The 18,440-nt window shown below is 44.1% G+C and overlaps 1 pseudogene; it reads left to right on the top strand.

The window, feature by feature from the left end:
- Positions 1-5,000: 5,000 nt before the first annotated feature.
- LOC119316138 lies at positions 5,001-11,985 on the top strand (annotated as a pseudogene).
- Positions 11,986-18,440: the final 6,455 nt, after the last annotated feature.

Genomic DNA, 18,440 nt, shown 5'->3' on the forward strand with positions numbered 1-18,440 from the left:
TCCTTTTACCCATGGATTTAGTTATCGTCTTCTTTTTCCAAATGAACTGTCTCTATGTATGGAGATATAGATTGAGGCTCTTATCCTTGAGTCCTAGTGGGGATGGAGGTAACTTTGCTGCGGTCTGCGGCAAAATTGCGATTTATATTTTCAGCAGCTACAGGAGATCAATTACACTCATCATTTCATTCTCTTATGTAGGCTCGCTGAGTTTGGTGTCGTCCGAGATGAGCACCAAGATAATGGTAACCTACCAGAGGAAGCGTGGGACATCGCACGCTCGGAGGGCTGATGGCGCCACTCCGGCGGAGCCTCCTTCTGTTTCTAGCAGTGGGGTTGCCGGCAGCCAAGCCACCAAAGACCAGCCCGATGCCGACGCTGATGACGATGTAAGGAAGCCTGACTCTATCTCCTTATCGTCGTTGTAGAATTATTGATATTTGATGATATTTCCGTTGAATCTGCCAGTCTGCCGTTACTGATTTCCCCGCCTTTCTAAGATGGTCATTTGTTGCGCTTTTTTTAAGGAGGGCGCAAAAGTGGCTGCGTGGAATATATGAGCCACGTGTTTATACAACTATATCATTTGTGTCTTCGAAAATTGTGTGGTACCAATAGGATGCAAAGACACTTGTATCTCAAGATGTCAATAGTTGCATGTTTTTAGAACACTATATTTGTTTGATGTTTGATATGAGCCACATGTTTTTGGAACTCTCTATGTCTTTGGAAATCGTTAATATTTGATGTTATTTCTGTTGAATTTGGCTTTCTACGTTAGTTATGTCGATACTCATTTTCCCGCCTTTTTTAAGGAGGGCGCAAAAGTGGCTGCGTGGAATAGTACAGTATGAGCCATGTGTTTCTACAACTATATCATTTGTGTCTTCGGAAATTGTGTGGTACCAATAGGATGGAAAGACACTTGTATCTCAAGATGTCAATAGCTGCATGTTCTTAGAACACTATATTTATTTGATGTTTGATATGAGCCACGTGTTTTTAGAACTCTATCATTGTGTCTTTGGAAATCGTTGATATTTTATGTTATTTCTATTGAATTTGGCTGTCTAAGTTAGTTCTATCGTTACTGATTTTCCCAGCTTCTAAGATGGTAATTTTCGTGCCTTTCTTAAGGAGGGCGCAAAAGTTGTTGCGACAAATAGTACAATATGATCCACGCGTTTGTAGAGCTCTATCATTTGTGTCTTTGAAAATTCTGTGATACCAATCTGATGTAAAGACACTTGTATCTAAAGATGTCAATAGCTGCATGTTCTCAGAACACTATAATTGTTTGATGTTTGACGTTTGACATGAGCCACGCGTTTTTAGAACTCTATCATTGTGTCCTTGGAAATCCTTGATATTTGATGTTATTTCTGTTGAATCAAGCCAGCTATGTTAGTTCTGTTGTTACTGATTTTCCCGCCTTCTAAGATGGTAATTTTCCGTGCCTTTTTTAAGGAGGGCGCAAAAGTTGTTGCACCGAATAGTACAATATGATCCACGTGTTTGTAGAGCTCTATTGTTTGTGTCTTTAAAAATTGTGTGATACTAATATGATGTAAAGACATTTCTATCTAAAGATGTCAATAGCTGCATGTTCTCAGAACACTATAGTTGTTGGATGTTTGATGTTTGATATGAGACACGTGTTTTTAGAACTCTATCATTGTGTCTTGGAAATCGTTGATATTTGATGTTATTTCTGTTGAATCAAGCCGACTACGTTAGTTCTGTTGTTACTGATTTTTCTGCCTTCTAAGATGGTAATTTTCCATGCCTTTTTTTAAGGAGGGCGCAAAAGTTTTTGCACCAAATAGTACAATATGATCCACGTGTTTGTAGAGCTCTATTATTCGTGTCTTTTAAAATTGTGTGATACCAATAGGATGTAGAGACATTTGTATAGTCAATATATAGCCGGATGTTCTCAGAGTATTAGGTGTGTTAGGCTAAGCAGATATAAGTATATGCACTTGTTTATATTATGCAATAATAATGACCTGTCTGCATGATAGATCGAGAGACTCATCCTTATGTCCGGGAGTTGATGGAGTTCTGCAGCAAAATCCCGATCTATATTTCCAGCAAGTCTCTGGATACTACTTATGGCCATTGTTTTCTCATGTATGTAGGCTCGCTCGAGTCGTGTTTTGGCATGGTTTGATAAGAGTGCCAACATCACAATAACCCACAAGAGGACGCGTGGTACAAAGCTCGCTCAGACAACTGATAGAGCAACTTCTGAGCTTGCTACTGTTTCTAGCGGTGGGCTTGCCGACAGCGAAGCCCCGGAGGACAGGGCGGACACTGATAACGACATGTTCAATGGATCTAATCGTGTAAGAAACCTTGGGTTCTCCCTTTCCTTATCGTTGTAGGATTATTGATGTTTGATATAATTTTTATTGCATCTTTCTGTCCACGTTAATTCTGATGTTTCTGGTTTTCCCGCCTTTTACGATTGCAAATTTTCACGGCTTTTTAAGGAGGGCAAAAAAGTTGCTGCACCAACCAGTACAACATGAGCTACATGTTTTTAACAACTCTGTCATTTGTCTTCAGAAAATTTTATGATGCCATATGACGCAGACATTGGTATCTAAAATTTCAATAGCTGCATGTTTGGTAAATTTTCACGCCATTTTCATGGAGGGCAAATGAGTCGTTGCACCAACCAGTACAATATGAGCCACATGTTTTACGAGATCTTATCATTTGTGTATTTGGAAATTTATGATACCAATATGATGCAATCGTTTCTATCTAAAAATATCAACAGCTGGATGTTCTCATAGTATTATGTTTTTTATGATAAGAAAGATATAGCATATTGTATGAATGATTATTATGCAATAGGTCCAATGCTTTATGGCATTTTAATTCTATATCCATATGCCAATCGCCTTCCTTGTTTTGCAACTTTGTACCTTTCCTCCTTTGGAAAATTGACAGTCTACCTCTACACAGCAACAGGATGCCTGCAAGCCAAAGCAAGAAAGCTCCATAGAAGAAACAACTAAGCTATGTGCCCATGCATCAAAGAAAGAACAAAAGGAAAATCCATTATGTGAACCATTGCCACAGATGCAGCGACCTGGGATTTGTTCTCTCCCAGTAGCAGAGGTGTGGAATGATAAATTACATTACACCAGTGATGCAGTTAATCAAATCCCTGCTTCCAGTTCTGTATGGGATGTCAGACATGCTAACGGGACAACTAATCAAGCAAAGGATTCTAATAACTCTGCTCATGCAGCAATAAATTCTCATCAAGGGCCAAAAGATACTAGCAGACGTAATCAATGTAAGAACAGATTTAGTCCTCAGCTCACCATCCAGAGGCGTGTGAAAAGGAAAATTAAGAGAAACTATACGAGCGATAACGGCAAAGAATACTCAACACTGGCATGTAATCCACAAAGTTTACCAATTAATGCTACACCCTTGCTCAAAGTAACCAATGGCGATTTTTCTGATACTGCAGATAAGGTACGTTTTGTGACTCGTCATACAACACTCTTCTACTGTGCTGCAAAAATGACATTGTTTTAACTCCTTACTCATATTCATGGCCCTATGGTTTCCTCTTACATTGTTATTTGCTTAAGCACTTGGATTTGGATATAGTAAGTTAATATCAAGGCAAAAATTGAAAATGAATGGGAGTTAATTCTGTTGCCTTTGTACCCAACTATAATGTTGTCCTTACTTATTGCTTGTTTTACTTATTTTATTTGAATATGACATTATGATAATTTTGAAAGCATATATTATCTACCTCGTTTATGTTGATTATGAACATGATTGGTTCGATGCCAAAAGTTGGCATGCCAAATATTGGGCAAATGCCAAATATTGGATCGTGATTGGTTGGTTACCAACTTGTTTTGCCAATCTCTATTTTTTCCGCAATTTTTTGCAACTTTTGATTCTGCTTAATGTTGGTATCAAACGAGTTATATTTTTTTCTGTGTGAAAAAGGGCTATACAATTTTTACCCAGCTAACAAACAAGAATAATGATGGACATGCTTGGCGCAGTGGTAAAGTACTCCCCACTTGTGCCAAGCGGTCCTGGGTTCGACGCAGCCTCCTTGCATTGCACTGTGTAGGGGTAAGGCTTGCCTCGTATAATCCTTCCCCAGACCCCACCTGGTGTTGGAGCTTCTAGCATTGGGTCTGTCCCAACAAATAAGAATAATGAGGCTATTACCTTACTTTGTTATATACAAAAGTCCACATGGTGTGGGGGCTTGTAGCATTGGGTCTATCGTGAGCAATAAGAATAATGTGGCTATTAGTTTATTTTATTATATAAATAAAATGGGGGATGAGAACTGAGCTAGCACTCAGTTTTGACTAGTTTCTTTATTATATGATTGCATACTTTATATGTGCAATAACCAATCAATATTATAGGAAAATTTGCGTCGTAACTATGACATAGATGTGAAGATGCCAAAGAGGTCACAAACTCACAATGCATTAACAAAAGAGAATTACATATATGCTCCACTGTAAACGAGTTAATAATGCCCTATTTCTCTCGCTATATATGGTAAACTCGTCAGTAAATGGTGCGCGCCACGATGGCTAAAGGTGTCAAAAAATATAATGTAGCATTAACTCTGTATATTCTGTGTGCAGGTAGCTAAAGAAGGAACAAGTACCGGACTAACCGTATCAGCTCAACGCTTGCTTGCCGAAAAAAGGTATAACAAAATTGTGTTTGTTAAGCGCTAGGATCTGACATTGGAGTAATGTTATTGCTACACTTACATTTTTGAACGACTAATTTGATGCTTCTTTTGCAGTTCACGCATGCTAAAATCTACACTGCAGCATACAGTTTCCACACGGCATATTGAAGATGCAAGAGCGGAGGACTGGAGCAAAACTCTAGGTCGTGTTGTTGAAGCAGCAGAAGCTGTTGAAATGAAGGAATTACATGGTAACTGCCCCTTCATAGTTAACTAGGCAAAATAAATAAATTTAAATTGGTTGAAAGTTACCAGTATATCTGTGGACAGATGATCTTCCAGAATCTGAAGGTTCAACAAAACATATTCCAATCATTGTCTTGGATGGTGATAATGATGAGAGGGCCAGGGGTAAACTGCCAGAAAATTCAAAGGTGGTTCAGGAGGAAAACAAAAGCAGATTTAATTTAGGGAAGATCAACCTGAATTCTGTCGAATTACCTCGAGAGAGGCTTCACGGCCTGGATGACTCATCTGTTCAAAGGCTGACAGATCAGGTGAGCATGACAAAATCATATATTTGACCCATCTTTTAGGAAGTGCAGACACTGAAATATTTCCATTTCGGCCAACTATTTTGGCAATTTCAGTAGTACACAGGAATTCAAATATATTTTTAAATACTTTCCAGAAAATCAAAATTTTAATTGAATTCAAGTGAATATTTTGGCGCTTTGACTGAAATGAAAACCGAAATCACTGAATTTCGGTGATTTCAGTTGGTGCTGAATTATTTTTTTGAAAATGAAATTGAAAACCATGATTATACCACCTTATATATATCATCTTGAACAAGATGATCTGCTTGATGAAGAACCAGAAAAAAGCAAAGAGAAAGAGGGTCAGCAAAAAATCACTAGTGACAATGGAGCTGGAGGCTCTCATGGTGGTATGAATGCTCCATCCTCCCAGTCTGGTGGAAGTGGCTCTACGCCTGGGTCCTGTCATCAAGGGAAGCAGAATGTGTTAGCATATCTTCAGCAACTTCAAGACCCCATCTCCATGGAGGAAAGCTTCAAAATGCTGCAAGAGATGGAAATTGGAGATGAGGAAGATGAAGATAACATCAGTATGCTTGAGGATCAGATTGAGATTGGAAACCCTAGTGAAGCCCAGGAAGAGACAGTTTTCAGTCCAAATCACTCACTTAATGCTGCCCCAGCTCCCCTAAAGCAGCACAAGTGGGGTCCAGTCCAGGCACAGAGGAAGAGCTCTAGAATTGATATAGGTGGAAGAACTATTCTGGAAATTGCGGTGGGCTCAAAAAAGGTCCAAAACCTGGAAGGGCCTAAGGCTACACAAAAAGGTACAATTAAGAAAAACTCTTTTGAAAATTTTCAAGATCCTGCATTTATTTCTGTAGCTAAGATAGTAGGAGTAGAAATTGAAGATCGCATTGATACTTATGCCTCTGTGGTCTCTAGAAATAGAACTCCTAGAAGGCCTATAGGGCCATTCCCCCTGGGAAATAATTCTGATAATAATAGAGTTGCTGCCAATAATATTGATCTTGGTCTATTAGAAGGAGATATGCAACTAGAAAACAGCCTCTAGACAAGTCTGCTGAGCTAGATAGCAAAAATTCTGATATTGAATCCCCTACTACACCTGAAGGGTTAAAAGGGATTCCCAATGCAATAGATGATCAGAGTGTCATTTGGACTAAAGTCTCCAAATATGGGCGGGGCAAGCACCCCAAGAAAAACCATGTTTAGATGAATTGTCTATTTTGGAATACTAGGGGGATTACTACCCCAGGTAAAAAGACTTGTATTGTTGACACTCTGACTAGAACAAATGCTAGTATAGTTGCTTTTCAAGAGACCAAAAAAGAAGAGCTATCCCCTGCTTTTCTTAAATCCATTAGTGGCAGTAAAAACTTCCTTTGGCATCACCTCCCTGCTGTGGGCACATCTGGGGGTGTGCTGGTTGGTGTTGATGCAGATATATTTGAGGTTCTTCTCTGGAGTTCCTTGAAGTTTTCTGTCACCTACAATCTTAAGGTAAAATCTAGTGGGGTTTGCTTTAGAGTCGTAGCTGTATATGGTTCCCCATATGATGAAGGCAAAGAAGATTTCGTTTCTGAACTTCATAGCCTTTTTGTAGATGAACAAATGCCCACTCTTATAGGAGGGGATTTCAATTTAGTTAGATACCAGCAAGATAAGAGCAATGGTAACATCAATCACCATTGGGCAGGCAAATTTAATGCCTGGGTGGAGATATGGAGCCTGCTAGAAATTAGGATGTCAGGTAGAAAATTCACCTGGGCTAATAACCAGGAGAATAACATTATGACTACTATTGATAGGATCTTCTGCACCACATAGCTAGAGGCTATTTTCCCCCTATGTACCTCTCAAGCTCTTCCTAGAACTGGGAGTGATCATACCCCTCTGCTTTGGGATTCTGTCTTAGGAAGCAGACCTAGGGCCTCTAGTTACAAGTTTGAAAAATGGTGGCTGCTGCATAGTGAATTCAAAGAACTGGCCACTAAGAATTGGTCTGCTCCAGTCAAAAGTACTAGGTCAATAGATATATGGAAAGATAAAGTTAGGAGATTTAGGAAATTTTCCAAAGGCTGGAGTAAAAATGTAGAAGAAGATATTAGGAAGAAGAAAAATGCCCTCTCAGAGGAATATGATGAGCTTGATGTCAAATCTGAAACAGCTTGTCTCTCTGATGTGGAGAATGCTAGGATGAAAAGTATATTATTAGAGCTCCAATTTATCTAGATTAAAGGGGAGACCAAAGCTAGACAGAGATCTAGAGACAGAGACATTCTAGAAGGTGATAGAAACACCAAATACTTTAATGCAGTAGCTAACCAGAGGAGGAGGAAATCTCTTATCCACTCCCTTGATGGGCCTAATGGTCCTACCTCTGACACTAAAGAGATGTTGAAAATTGCCTCTGATTTTTATAAAGAGCTTTTCAAAAAAGAAGATAGGGGAGGATTTAGCCTGAATCAGGATTTTTTCTCTTTTGAAGAGAAAATCACTGATGACAGGAATGAGGAGCTTCAAGCTCCATTCACTGAAAAAGAGATAAAAGAGGCTATCTTTGGTTCATACTCTGAAGGAGCACCTGGACCAGATGGCCTCTCTTTCCTCTTCTTACAAGAATTTTGGGAGGTCATCAAACATGATGTCATGGCTCTATTTGATGACTTTCATGCAGGCACCCTGGATATATATAGATTAAATTTTGCCATGATTTCCCTCATTCCTAAGGAGGAGGATGCTACCAGCATAGGCCTATTAGCCTGCTGAACTGTATATTTAAGGTCTTTACAAAGGTTCTGACTAACAGGCTTGCAGTAGTTATGAATTTTCTTACCTCTAGTAACCAATTAGCCTTTATTAAAGGGAGATATATCCTGGAAAGTGTAGTGACGGCACACGAGGTGTTACACTCCACTTTTCATTCAGACAACTCTGGACTAGTCCTAAAATTAGACTATGAGAAGGCCTTTGATAAGGTCAATCTTGATTTCTTGTTGGAGATCCTCCGCAGAAGGAACTTTGGTCTTGTGTGGATCAAATGGATCTACCAAATCACACATATGGGCTCTGTAGGGGTCAAGGTAAATGGGGTGGAGAGTGACTTCTTCATTACTAACAAAGGGCTGAGGCAGGGGGATCCTATATCACCCCTCCTTTTTAATATTGTAGTAGATGTTTTAAGTAGGATGCTCATCAAAACCACAGCTCATGAACTGATTAAGGGGCTATGCTCTGACCTCATTCCTGGAGGGGTGGTCTGCTTGCAATATGCAGATGACACCATCCTCTTCATGGATGAAGATGAGTCTAAGGTAGCTAACCTAAAAATGATCCTGACTTGCTTTGAAAAAGTTTCAGGGATGAGGATTAACTATTGTAAGAGTGAACTTATTCCTTTAGGTGTGGAGGGGGACAGTCTAACCCCTTTTGTAGATGTTTTCGGATGTACTGTAGGTACTTTCCCAATAAAATATCTAGGAATCCCATTACATTATGATAAGCTGAGAAGGGAAGATATTCAACCCCTTATTGATAAAATTTTGAAGAGGATGGCTGGTTGGAGAGGAAAACTACTTTCCTACTCAGCTAGACTAACTCTGATCAAGGCCTGTCTGGCTAGTATTCCTGTTTATTTACTGTCCTTCTTTAAGTTTCCCAAATGGGCTCTAGATTTAATTAATAACCAACTTGCTCATTGCTTATGGAGTGACTTTGAAGGAAATAGAAAACTCCATTTGGCCAATTGGCACTTGGTCTGCATGAAAAAAGAGCATGGTGGGCTTGGGGTCCCAAATATTAAGGACCTCAATCTATGTCTGTTAGGTAGCTGGGTCAAAAGGTATGCCCAAGATGAGGGCAAGATCTGGAAAAAGATTATAGACAATAAATATGTTAGAGACTCACCTAACATCTTTGCTTGTAGGCCACAGGCTCCCTCAAGATTTTGGCAGGGGGTTATGTGGGCTGCTAAGGCTCTCAAATTTGGCTATAGATGGGTGGTGGGAAACGGGAGAAAAACCAGATTCTGGGAAGATATCTGGTTTGGCACCTCCCCCCTCTCTGTCCAGTTCTGGCCACTCTATGCTATCTGTCATCAACAATGTGTGACAGTTTCAGATGTTTGGGATGGGGAGATTATCAAACTTACATTTAGGAGGGTTTTTACCTCTTCTATGATGGAAGAGTGGTATCATCTTGAGCAAATTATTAAAGATACTACCCTCACTAGGGAGGATGATGCTATGATCTGGCAGTATGAATCCAAAGGGGTTTACTCTTCCAGTTCACTATATGCCATCATTAACTTCAGAGGGGTGAAACCTATCTTTATCCCTTCAGTTTGGTCTATTGTAGTGCCACCCAGAGTTCAGGTCTTTCTCTGGCTGCTAGCCCATAACAAGCTGATGACTAAAGATAATTTGCTTAAAAGAGGGATTGACAAAGCCCTAGAATGCCTATTCTGCTCTGACCAAGAAACAATAGATCACCTGTTTTTTGGTTGTGTAGTGGCAAAAAGCATCTGGGGTGAGGTCTCCTCGTTTTTCTCTACTGATTTAGGGTCTAGTTACCTTTCTATCGCCAAATTTTGGCCTGCAAACAAAAAACATGAAGTTCTAAATGCCTTTTGCGCCTGTGTACTATGGTGCCTTTGGAAAATTAGAAACAAACATGTTTTTGATAATGCTATTTGGTCTGATATTAAACAGATCTGGTGGCTGGTCTGGAGGACACTCAAGAGATGGATGATTCTGTACTCACAAGATTCGCAGGAGAAAATGCAGAGAATCCTATGGTGGATATCCTGCATCCTCAAAGCCCCCTGCAACTGGAGATGGGGTGAAAATGGGTTTGGGAGACACTGAAGGTGTCTTGCCAACACATTTCCTCCCCAAACTGGCCCTGGGGATTCGCAAGTGTGGCTTCAAGAGCGCAGACAACTCAAAAGCAAAAAAGTCCCCAGAGAAGATGTCAACTCAGACAAACTCAAGCCCTGCCTCGCCGTTGGATTGGCCGAGTTCTCCAACACAACCTTTCAAGAAGATGAAGGGGGGGATCCTCGAGCAGATCAAGGAAGTCCGCATGATGCTTGCGGCTGAAGACAAGAAGATGGGTGATGAGGAAAACTCGGTTCCTGCTGGGACGCTTGAAGGCCGCGTTGCTTAGTTCCTTTTCTTTTCTTTGCTTACCATTTGAGTTCCCTTTTAGCTTCCCCTCCGAGGGATCATAAAAACATGTACTTGGCTGTACGCCATATGCACTTTTCTCCTTTCTTGGCTGTAGGCCTTTGTTCCTTTGCTTCCCTTGAACATGTCTTAACATGCCGAGGGGGAAAGACACCTGTGACTCCTGTTTGGGTTTCATTTTTTAAATCGAAAACTCCCCTGATGATCTAAAAATATATATCCATGCGTTAAACATTTTGTACTGCTTACAGGGTCATTTTGTTACTGGACAAAAACAAGTTTCTCAACCAATTGAAAGGCTATTTTTTACGAAGGAGAAAGATGATGTACATGGTAAAGAACAACATCAAGAGGGAACACCAGCATTGCATACCTTATACTCAAATTTGTATGATCCGCCTCTGTCAAGGAAATCAGGGAATTCGAAGGAACCAAAGAGCATGCCTTCAGAACTGAAATTCAGAATAATGGATAATGCTCCTGAGTCCAGTTTAGACTGCCGCTTGGATAGTTTCCAATACAGTGGCAAGTCCAGTGGCATTCATTTGCTGACAGAAAGGATCAACACATACTCCTGCAAAAGACACCAGGTTCCCTGGTCGGAAGAAGAGTTAGATTTTCTGTGGATTGCAGTGAGGAGGTATGGAACGAGTAACTGGAATGCAATGCTGAGGGATACACGGCTACGGTTCTCAAGCTCAAGAATGTCTGAGGATCTTTCTGAACAATGGAGCAAGGAGCAAAAGAAACTTCTATCTGTGGACCTTCAATCAATCAGAGCATCTGCTCTAGGTTCTACACCGCCACCCCATATAGCTGAAGATTATGCTGGAAGCAATTCCTGCACCGGAAGCTCAAAGTCTCCATTTCTTGCAGCCCAATCAGACCTTTCCTTGGGCGAGGTGCACCTTCAGAATGCTCATGCTTTGGATAGAGGCCAGCATTATTTGTCAAGCCTTGGCAGGTTTAACCTTCATGGAGTCAACAATGTGCCAAGAAATTTGCCTCTGGGAGGCTTCCCTGGTTCTTCCTCACAGGGGAGAAATGGGAGCAGGCGTAGGAAGACAACCAAGCTTGAAAAGTCATACTATGACAACAGGTCACACTGGTGCCAAGAACTATCAGAGAGGACGTCGTCTATGCTCCTTCCCATCAATCAACAACCAATGAACAGCCTTTCTCAGTGGCCTACCAAGGGCGCCGACACCGGTAAAAGCTGGCTAACCCCGAGATGTGGTCAAGCGCATCGCAGGCGCTAGGCCAGTCCACTGCAGAACCACTGCATGACAACCTGAGAGCTGCCCACTTTCTGTTCCCTGACGACAAGAAACCACATGACATGCCAGACATCTTTGAAGCTGGCGCTGAAGTGGAAAGCGGAGTGGCGCAGTCTAGCAAGAAGCTTTTCTGGACCAGCGGTGACACCTTGGTTCAAAACCAGAGGGCGGCTGCTATAGCGGCAGGGCCAAGCGGCGCCAACCCGAGCGACACCGGCGCATCGTCTGAAGGGACGGTGTCTGATAGCTGAGTTCCGTACTTCCGTGTGCCAAGTTTCATGATATTACCAATGTTAGTCCCTTCCGTTGTATCACTTAACAAACTTGTTGTCTTTGATGCTGAAGCTGGTGGAACACTAGTTGAATAGCAGGGAATGTTTTGCTGCACCTGCCGTGTTTTATTCTAGGATAACTGGAAATGATTTATTGATGGTCGCTGTTCATGGTTATACTCCTCTGTTCCATAATGCTTTTAAATTTATAAAAACTTAAATTTGATTAACTTTGAACAAGTTTATAGAGAAAAGTATTTACATCTATAATACCAAATATATACAGTATGAAAGTACGTCTCATGATGTATCTAATGATATGTATTTGGTATTTTAGATGTGGGTGTTTTTCTCTAGAAATTTGGTCAAAGTTTGTAAGTTTGACTTAAAAGTCTATAGGCACTACATTATGGAACAGAGGGAATACAAGTTATCTACATTTACTCTAGCGGTGTCAGATCTTTGCTAGAAGAATGATTTGGGTTTGCCTTAATTCCAGGTCCCAATTGATCCTGAAAAATTCACTTTCTATGAAAAAAGGTATAAGGTATAACTTGCAGTTTTCGAATATTGAAGTTGCACTTTTTAAAAATGTATTGGGACTTGTAAGAGAAAATATTAGGTCGTACGAGATTTAGCAAAACTAAATAATTTCTCTCCTTTCTTTCGGAAAGATAACCACTTAAGAAGAAATCATGGACAACCTCGCTCTAGGATAGCCGGACCCACCGGCGCCTTGAAGAGACCATAGCAAAAGAGATAAGAAAGGACCTTGTGCATCTTGATACACAATGCTTTTTGCTCCGAATAGTCGGACTTTGAGACTCTACCCGTCGGAGACTCGGTGTTAATCTTCACCACACCCTCTGTTGAAGAGAGCCATCTCTGCCGTCAACAAGGACAACCAAATATTGCATTTCTTTTTACTAAAATTGCCCTAGTTAGCACCTATACATTTCTCCTTACCCAGAACCTTATTTATTTTTGCCTAGGGTTGGCACTATGTCGACTCGTGCCTTCGATAATGTGACAACACAAGACTCCCATTTGGCTTTCGGCATTGACACTGCTTGGGACTTGGCTATTTCGTGGCTAGGGCCCCAGGCACCCCATTCTTTCCACTGTAGGAGCCATGCTATGCTTAAATTGAGGCATACGGTGTCGTTTTCAATAGGCACACTCTGGGCCGAAGACTCTTAAAATTATTTGATTCTATAAATGGAGCTTTCAACGCTACAATGATGTCAGGGCCAACATTACAATTCTAATAAAGATTCATTCCCTTCCCTGCTCCCAGATGTAGTTCACACTACCTTGCTCGTCGGGGCACACCTCTTCTACTTGGTAGCCGCCGAAACTATGGCCAACAGAGGTTATACTATCGGCGGCATGGTTACTTATGTTATGCCACCAACAAAGATAGCAATTGTGTTCAAGTTCCGAGCTGTTGCGTTTGACAGAGCTATGAAGTCAGACTCGGGCAAAGAGGGCGGAACGTCTTGGGTCCCGGGAGGAAGAGTACCAAAACTGAAATATAGAGTAACGAATACACTTTTAGTTTTGTTTTTGAGGAACAACCCAACCACAGGTTTATTACAGAACGGTGTTATTGCAATCCTCCAAGAGGATGCTTCTAAGGTTTGGAGGGACATCTCCAATAGAGAAACAGTCTCCCTGTCTCCTGGCATGAGCTGCAATCTTGTGCGCCATCTTGTTGCTAGCCCTCCTCACAGCCTTGTAAGTTATCTTTTTTGAAAGACCCAACATATTGCCGGCTTCATTGATTTAGCAGAAAGCAGTGGAAACATAAGATCTAGCGATCAGGTGGATGAAAAATAGAAAAATATAGTTGCCCTCCCCTCTCTTGAGTCTAGTTTTCGCTAATGGTGACCCCGAAGGGAGACTCTAAGCATTTGGCTCCGGCCAGTCTCCATTGCTCGATATTGCTCCTGATTGCCGTGAGAACATCATCCACCCGCGGTGTTTTTGCCCGGAAAACGCAGTGGTTCCTTTCCCTCCACAATTCCTAGGCGATCATGATGATCAGTGATCTGATTCCGCGCCTGCAAGCGGTAGCAGTCTTGTTGATGAGGAGTTGGCAAGTCTGTGCCGAGCTGAGCTGAAACGTCGTGACTGGTGCCAGCGAAGAGCAGCCTGACCAAGTGGCACATTTCCCCCAAACCAGGTGCGAGAAACTGCAGCTCCAGATGAGGTGTGTAGATGTTTCCAAGTTCCTGCTGCACAAAGGGCAAAAATAGCCATTGGGCCAACCTCTTCTTTGCAGTCTGTCGTTGCACCACAGTCGATCTCTTATCAAGAGCCACATGAACATTTTGAGCTTGTTGGGAGCCCAGACCTTCCAGATGAAGCTGCTGTAGGCCGGGTTGGGGGCTTGCTGGCATTGCATCTGATAAGCTGTTTTGGCAGTGTATTTTCTTTCGCGATTGAGCTTCCATGTGATTTCGTCTTCTTGATCAGGAGCCATGGCAGTTGGCGCTGCGTCAAAGAGTCGCCACATCTGCAGAAACTGAGGGGCTATTGCTGCTGTATCTCCATGTTGTAAATCTGAAATCCACTGATCATTTGCCAGCGCCTCCCCAACCGATCTATTCTTGCGCCTCGCGTGACTGAACAGAGCAGGGAAAGTTGTAGATAGTGGCTCATTTCCGATCCAGGTATCCTTCCAGAAGTTGGTGCTTTTTCCATTGCCAACACGGATAGATGTCGCGTTGGCAAACAGAGCCCTTTCCTGATCATCAGGACCTGGGGACACGACAACCCAAGGCTTCTCAGGCCTTGCCCATGCCAACCATTGCCAGCGCATTCTCAGCGCACGGTTGAATTTGAGCAAATCCAGGAGACCAAGGCCTCCACGATCTAGAGGGCAGCAAACCTTGTCCTAGGATACTTTGCACTTTCCACCAGAGAGCTCGTCGTCTTGTGCCCAAAGGAATCATCTTCGCGATTTGTCCATTTCCTTCAGTATCTTCTTCGATATCTTCAGTGCAGTCATTGCAAAAGTAGGGAGAGCAGAGAGGACGCATCTGACGAGAACTCTTCTCCCAGCAATATTAAGGAGCTTGCCCTTCCAGCCAGCCAGCCGTGCTTTCAACCTATCGATCAGGAACTGAAAATGTACCATTCTGAGGCGAGTTGGCGAAATTGGGAGGCCCAGGTAAGTTACTGGGAAACTGACAATTTGACCACCAAAGCTCTGTAGCAGATCCGGCACGTTCAGCTCCTCACAGCAGATTGCGACAACTGAAGATTTTCTTTGGTTCGGCTTCAGACCGGTGGCTTCTCCGAAACTATCCAACAGCTCAAGCAGCTTGCCCACCTCCTGCGCAGATGGATTGGCGAAGATAACTGCGTCGTCAGCATATAAGCTAACACGCAACTTTGGCCGCGGCCCGGCAGGGGTGCCAGGACCCCAAGGTCAGATGCAGCAGCAAGCAGGTGGTGGACCGGGTCAATTCGATGATGAAGAGCAGGGGGAGAGGGGGTCGCCCTGCCTTAACCCTTGCATATGCCAGAAGCGAATGCCCAGATCCCCATTTAGCAGCACCAAAGTGGAGGCCGACGATAAGATTAGCGCGATCCAATCACGCCATCTCGGTGGAAAACCCAGCTTTTGCATTAGCTCCAGGAGATAAGCCCAGGAGATAGAATTGAAAGCTTTTGCAATGTCTAACTTGAACAGGAGGGCCCTTTTTTTCTGCCGATGGAGCGCTCTGACATAGCCCTGCTCGTATTGGTAGCTTTCATGCAGGCATTTTCCTTTCTGAAACGCCGCTTGTGCTGGGGAAATCAGGTCTTGAAGCCGAGGCGCTAGTCTCATGGATAGAACTTTTGCAATCAACTTAGCCATGGAATGAATGAGGCTGATCGGACGAAAGTGACCCAACTCTGTTGCTCCATCCTTCTTTGGCAGCAAGGCAATGAAGGAAGTGTTCAGATCGGCAAAATTGCCACCCGCTAGGTTGTAGAACTTTTGGAAAACCGCCATGATATCTAGTTTGATAATGTGCCAACATGATCTGAAGAACTTGCCAGTGAACCCATCCGGCCCAGGAGCTTTTTCCATTGGAGATGCCTTGATGGCCGCCAGATTTCTTGCTCACAGAAAGGAAGATCGATGCCTTGCAGGTCGACGGCTGGCAGCTGGAGCATGTCCCAGTTAAGTGTGCAGCTTCGATGCCAGGTATCCCCAAGGCCGCGGGCGAAGTGATCGAAGGCCAACTTAGCTTTCTCCCGCGGCTCTGTGACAATGGCGTCGCCGTGCTTGATCGAGTGGATGTAGTATTTTTTACGACGTGAGAGGACGCGGGCATGAAAGAACTTTGAGTTTGCAACTCCCGCGCGGAGCCAAGAAATCCTGGAGGCCTGCTTCTTGCGAGCACTTTCAATTGCTGCCAGCCCAAGAACCTTTAGTTTTAGCTGCTTCTTCAGGTGTAGCTCGTCAGGTGACAGCGGTCTGGCCTCCAGCGCTGCGTCTAGCCTCATGATGACCTCGTTGGCGATGTGAAATTGAAGTTTTGCACCCCAAACAAACTTTTGCTCCAAACCTTTAAATCCACCACAACTCTTTCCATTTTCTTCTTCAATCTGACGAACGGGCAGTCATGGCAGACAAGCCTCTCCCAAGCATGCTGCACCGTCTCTTGGAAATGAGGAAAGACTGTCCAAAAGTTTTCGAATCTGAACGTTGCCCTGGTGACAGGCCTAACTCCATTAGCCAGCACCAGAGGGCAATGATCAGAGAACGAAGTGGAGGCCGCCATTAGCACAAAGTTTGGGTGCATGCCCTCCCATGCCAGGTTGCAGAAAACCTTGTCGATGCTACAAAGAGTTGGGTCCTCCCTCTCGCTGCTCCACGTAAATCTCCTATTTTTGCATTTGACCTCTTTTACCCCGACAAGGTTAATTGCTCTGCGGAAACGGCCCATCATTCTTCTATTGATGTTGGAGTTGTTCTTGTCCCTAGCTTGGTAAATCATGTTGAAGTCGCCGTTCAGCATCCATGGCTCTGAGGCCACCGGTGCAACCGCAGCCAGCTTAGACAGAAAATTTGCTTTCTGCTGGTCATCCGTCGGCCCATATACTGTAGTCATCCAAAACGAGTGACCGGTGCTAATGATCCTCACCTTGGCAGTGATGCAGAAACTAGCAATGATCTGATCCGTGATGTCGACGATCTGCTTGTCCCAGAAGATTGTCGCACCCCCTCTTGTGCCCACTGCCGGAAGCACCACGCAGCCCTGCAGAAGATTTCCCCCAACGTCGCGAGCCATTTCAGAAGTCTAAGCCTCTATTTTAGTTTCTTGTAGGTTTAGGATTGAGATCTTGTTTGCCTGCGCCACCTCTCTAACTGCAGATCATCTAGCCGGCGCGTTAAGGCCTCTAACATTCCATGACATAATCCTATAATTTGTATCAATCATGGAGACAGGGGAGTTTGCTTCGTCGACTATCCATTAAAACAGAGGGGTTACAACACACATTACATCGACCCAGGGGGCACCGCCGGCCACCAATAGGCCCAAAATCTCGGTGGTGGCTAGAAACTGATCCTGCTAACTGAAGACTACACGTGAAGACTAATCCTAACTCGAACTGGTCTAAAACCAGCCGTCGACGAAGACTACTAGGTAACACTAACATGATCAAGCTACATCCTCAGCATCCGCGCCGGCCATCCCGGCCGCGATTTCTAGTGCCTTACTGTCCAGGCCAGTGAGCTTTGCGATCGCCTTGATGTCGCTGCGGGATAGGGGCTCCTCGAAGTGCTTGAGCAGGGCAGCCGCCGCCGATGGAGTTATCCAATCCTTTGGGCCGAGGCCGCCGAGTTCTTGGATGAGGCGCAGCACCGCGCGCTGAGCCACAGGCACAGTGCAGCCGGACGCGGCCTGACGCTCGCTTCGGCGAGAAGGAGCAGAAGAGGCCTGCACTTTCAGGGGAGCTGATGAGCGTGGACGGCCAGGCGGAGCTGGTGGAGCGTCGAGGATGGCCAACGGCGGGGGGCAGAACAGCTGCTGCGGTCCGCCCACCTGACTGGTGCTTCCCTGTCCAGCGTCGAGGTGGAGGCAGTCGACCTTCTGGGTGATGGCAGCGACATGGAAGCCTACAACAGCAGGAGCCGGGGTGGAGATGCATGGGCTGCTGAGAGGGGCGTCGAGGTCGGCGATGCATGGCAGAATGTCGTCTTCCGGGAAGCCGTCAACGGCCCCACATCGAGTCGAAGCGTGGGGCGGTGAGCGGCCACCATCCTCAAAGGCTAGCGGCGAAGTGAGCGCCTCGAGCATGCCGTTCTCGATCTCCAGTTGCATGACGTCGGTACGAGGTGTAGGGGAGAGGGCGCGTCCGCTAGGGAAGGAGAAGAACTGGGCCACGGGGTCAGGCTCAGGCGCGCTCAGGCGAGCGGCCCCGCGCGGAAA

This window comes from Triticum dicoccoides, chromosome 6A (assembly GCF_002162155.2).
Source record: "Triticum dicoccoides isolate Atlit2015 ecotype Zavitan chromosome 6A, WEW_v2.0, whole genome shotgun sequence".
In the NCBI taxonomy this organism is placed as follows: Eukaryota; Viridiplantae; Streptophyta; class Magnoliopsida; order Poales; family Poaceae; genus Triticum; species Triticum dicoccoides.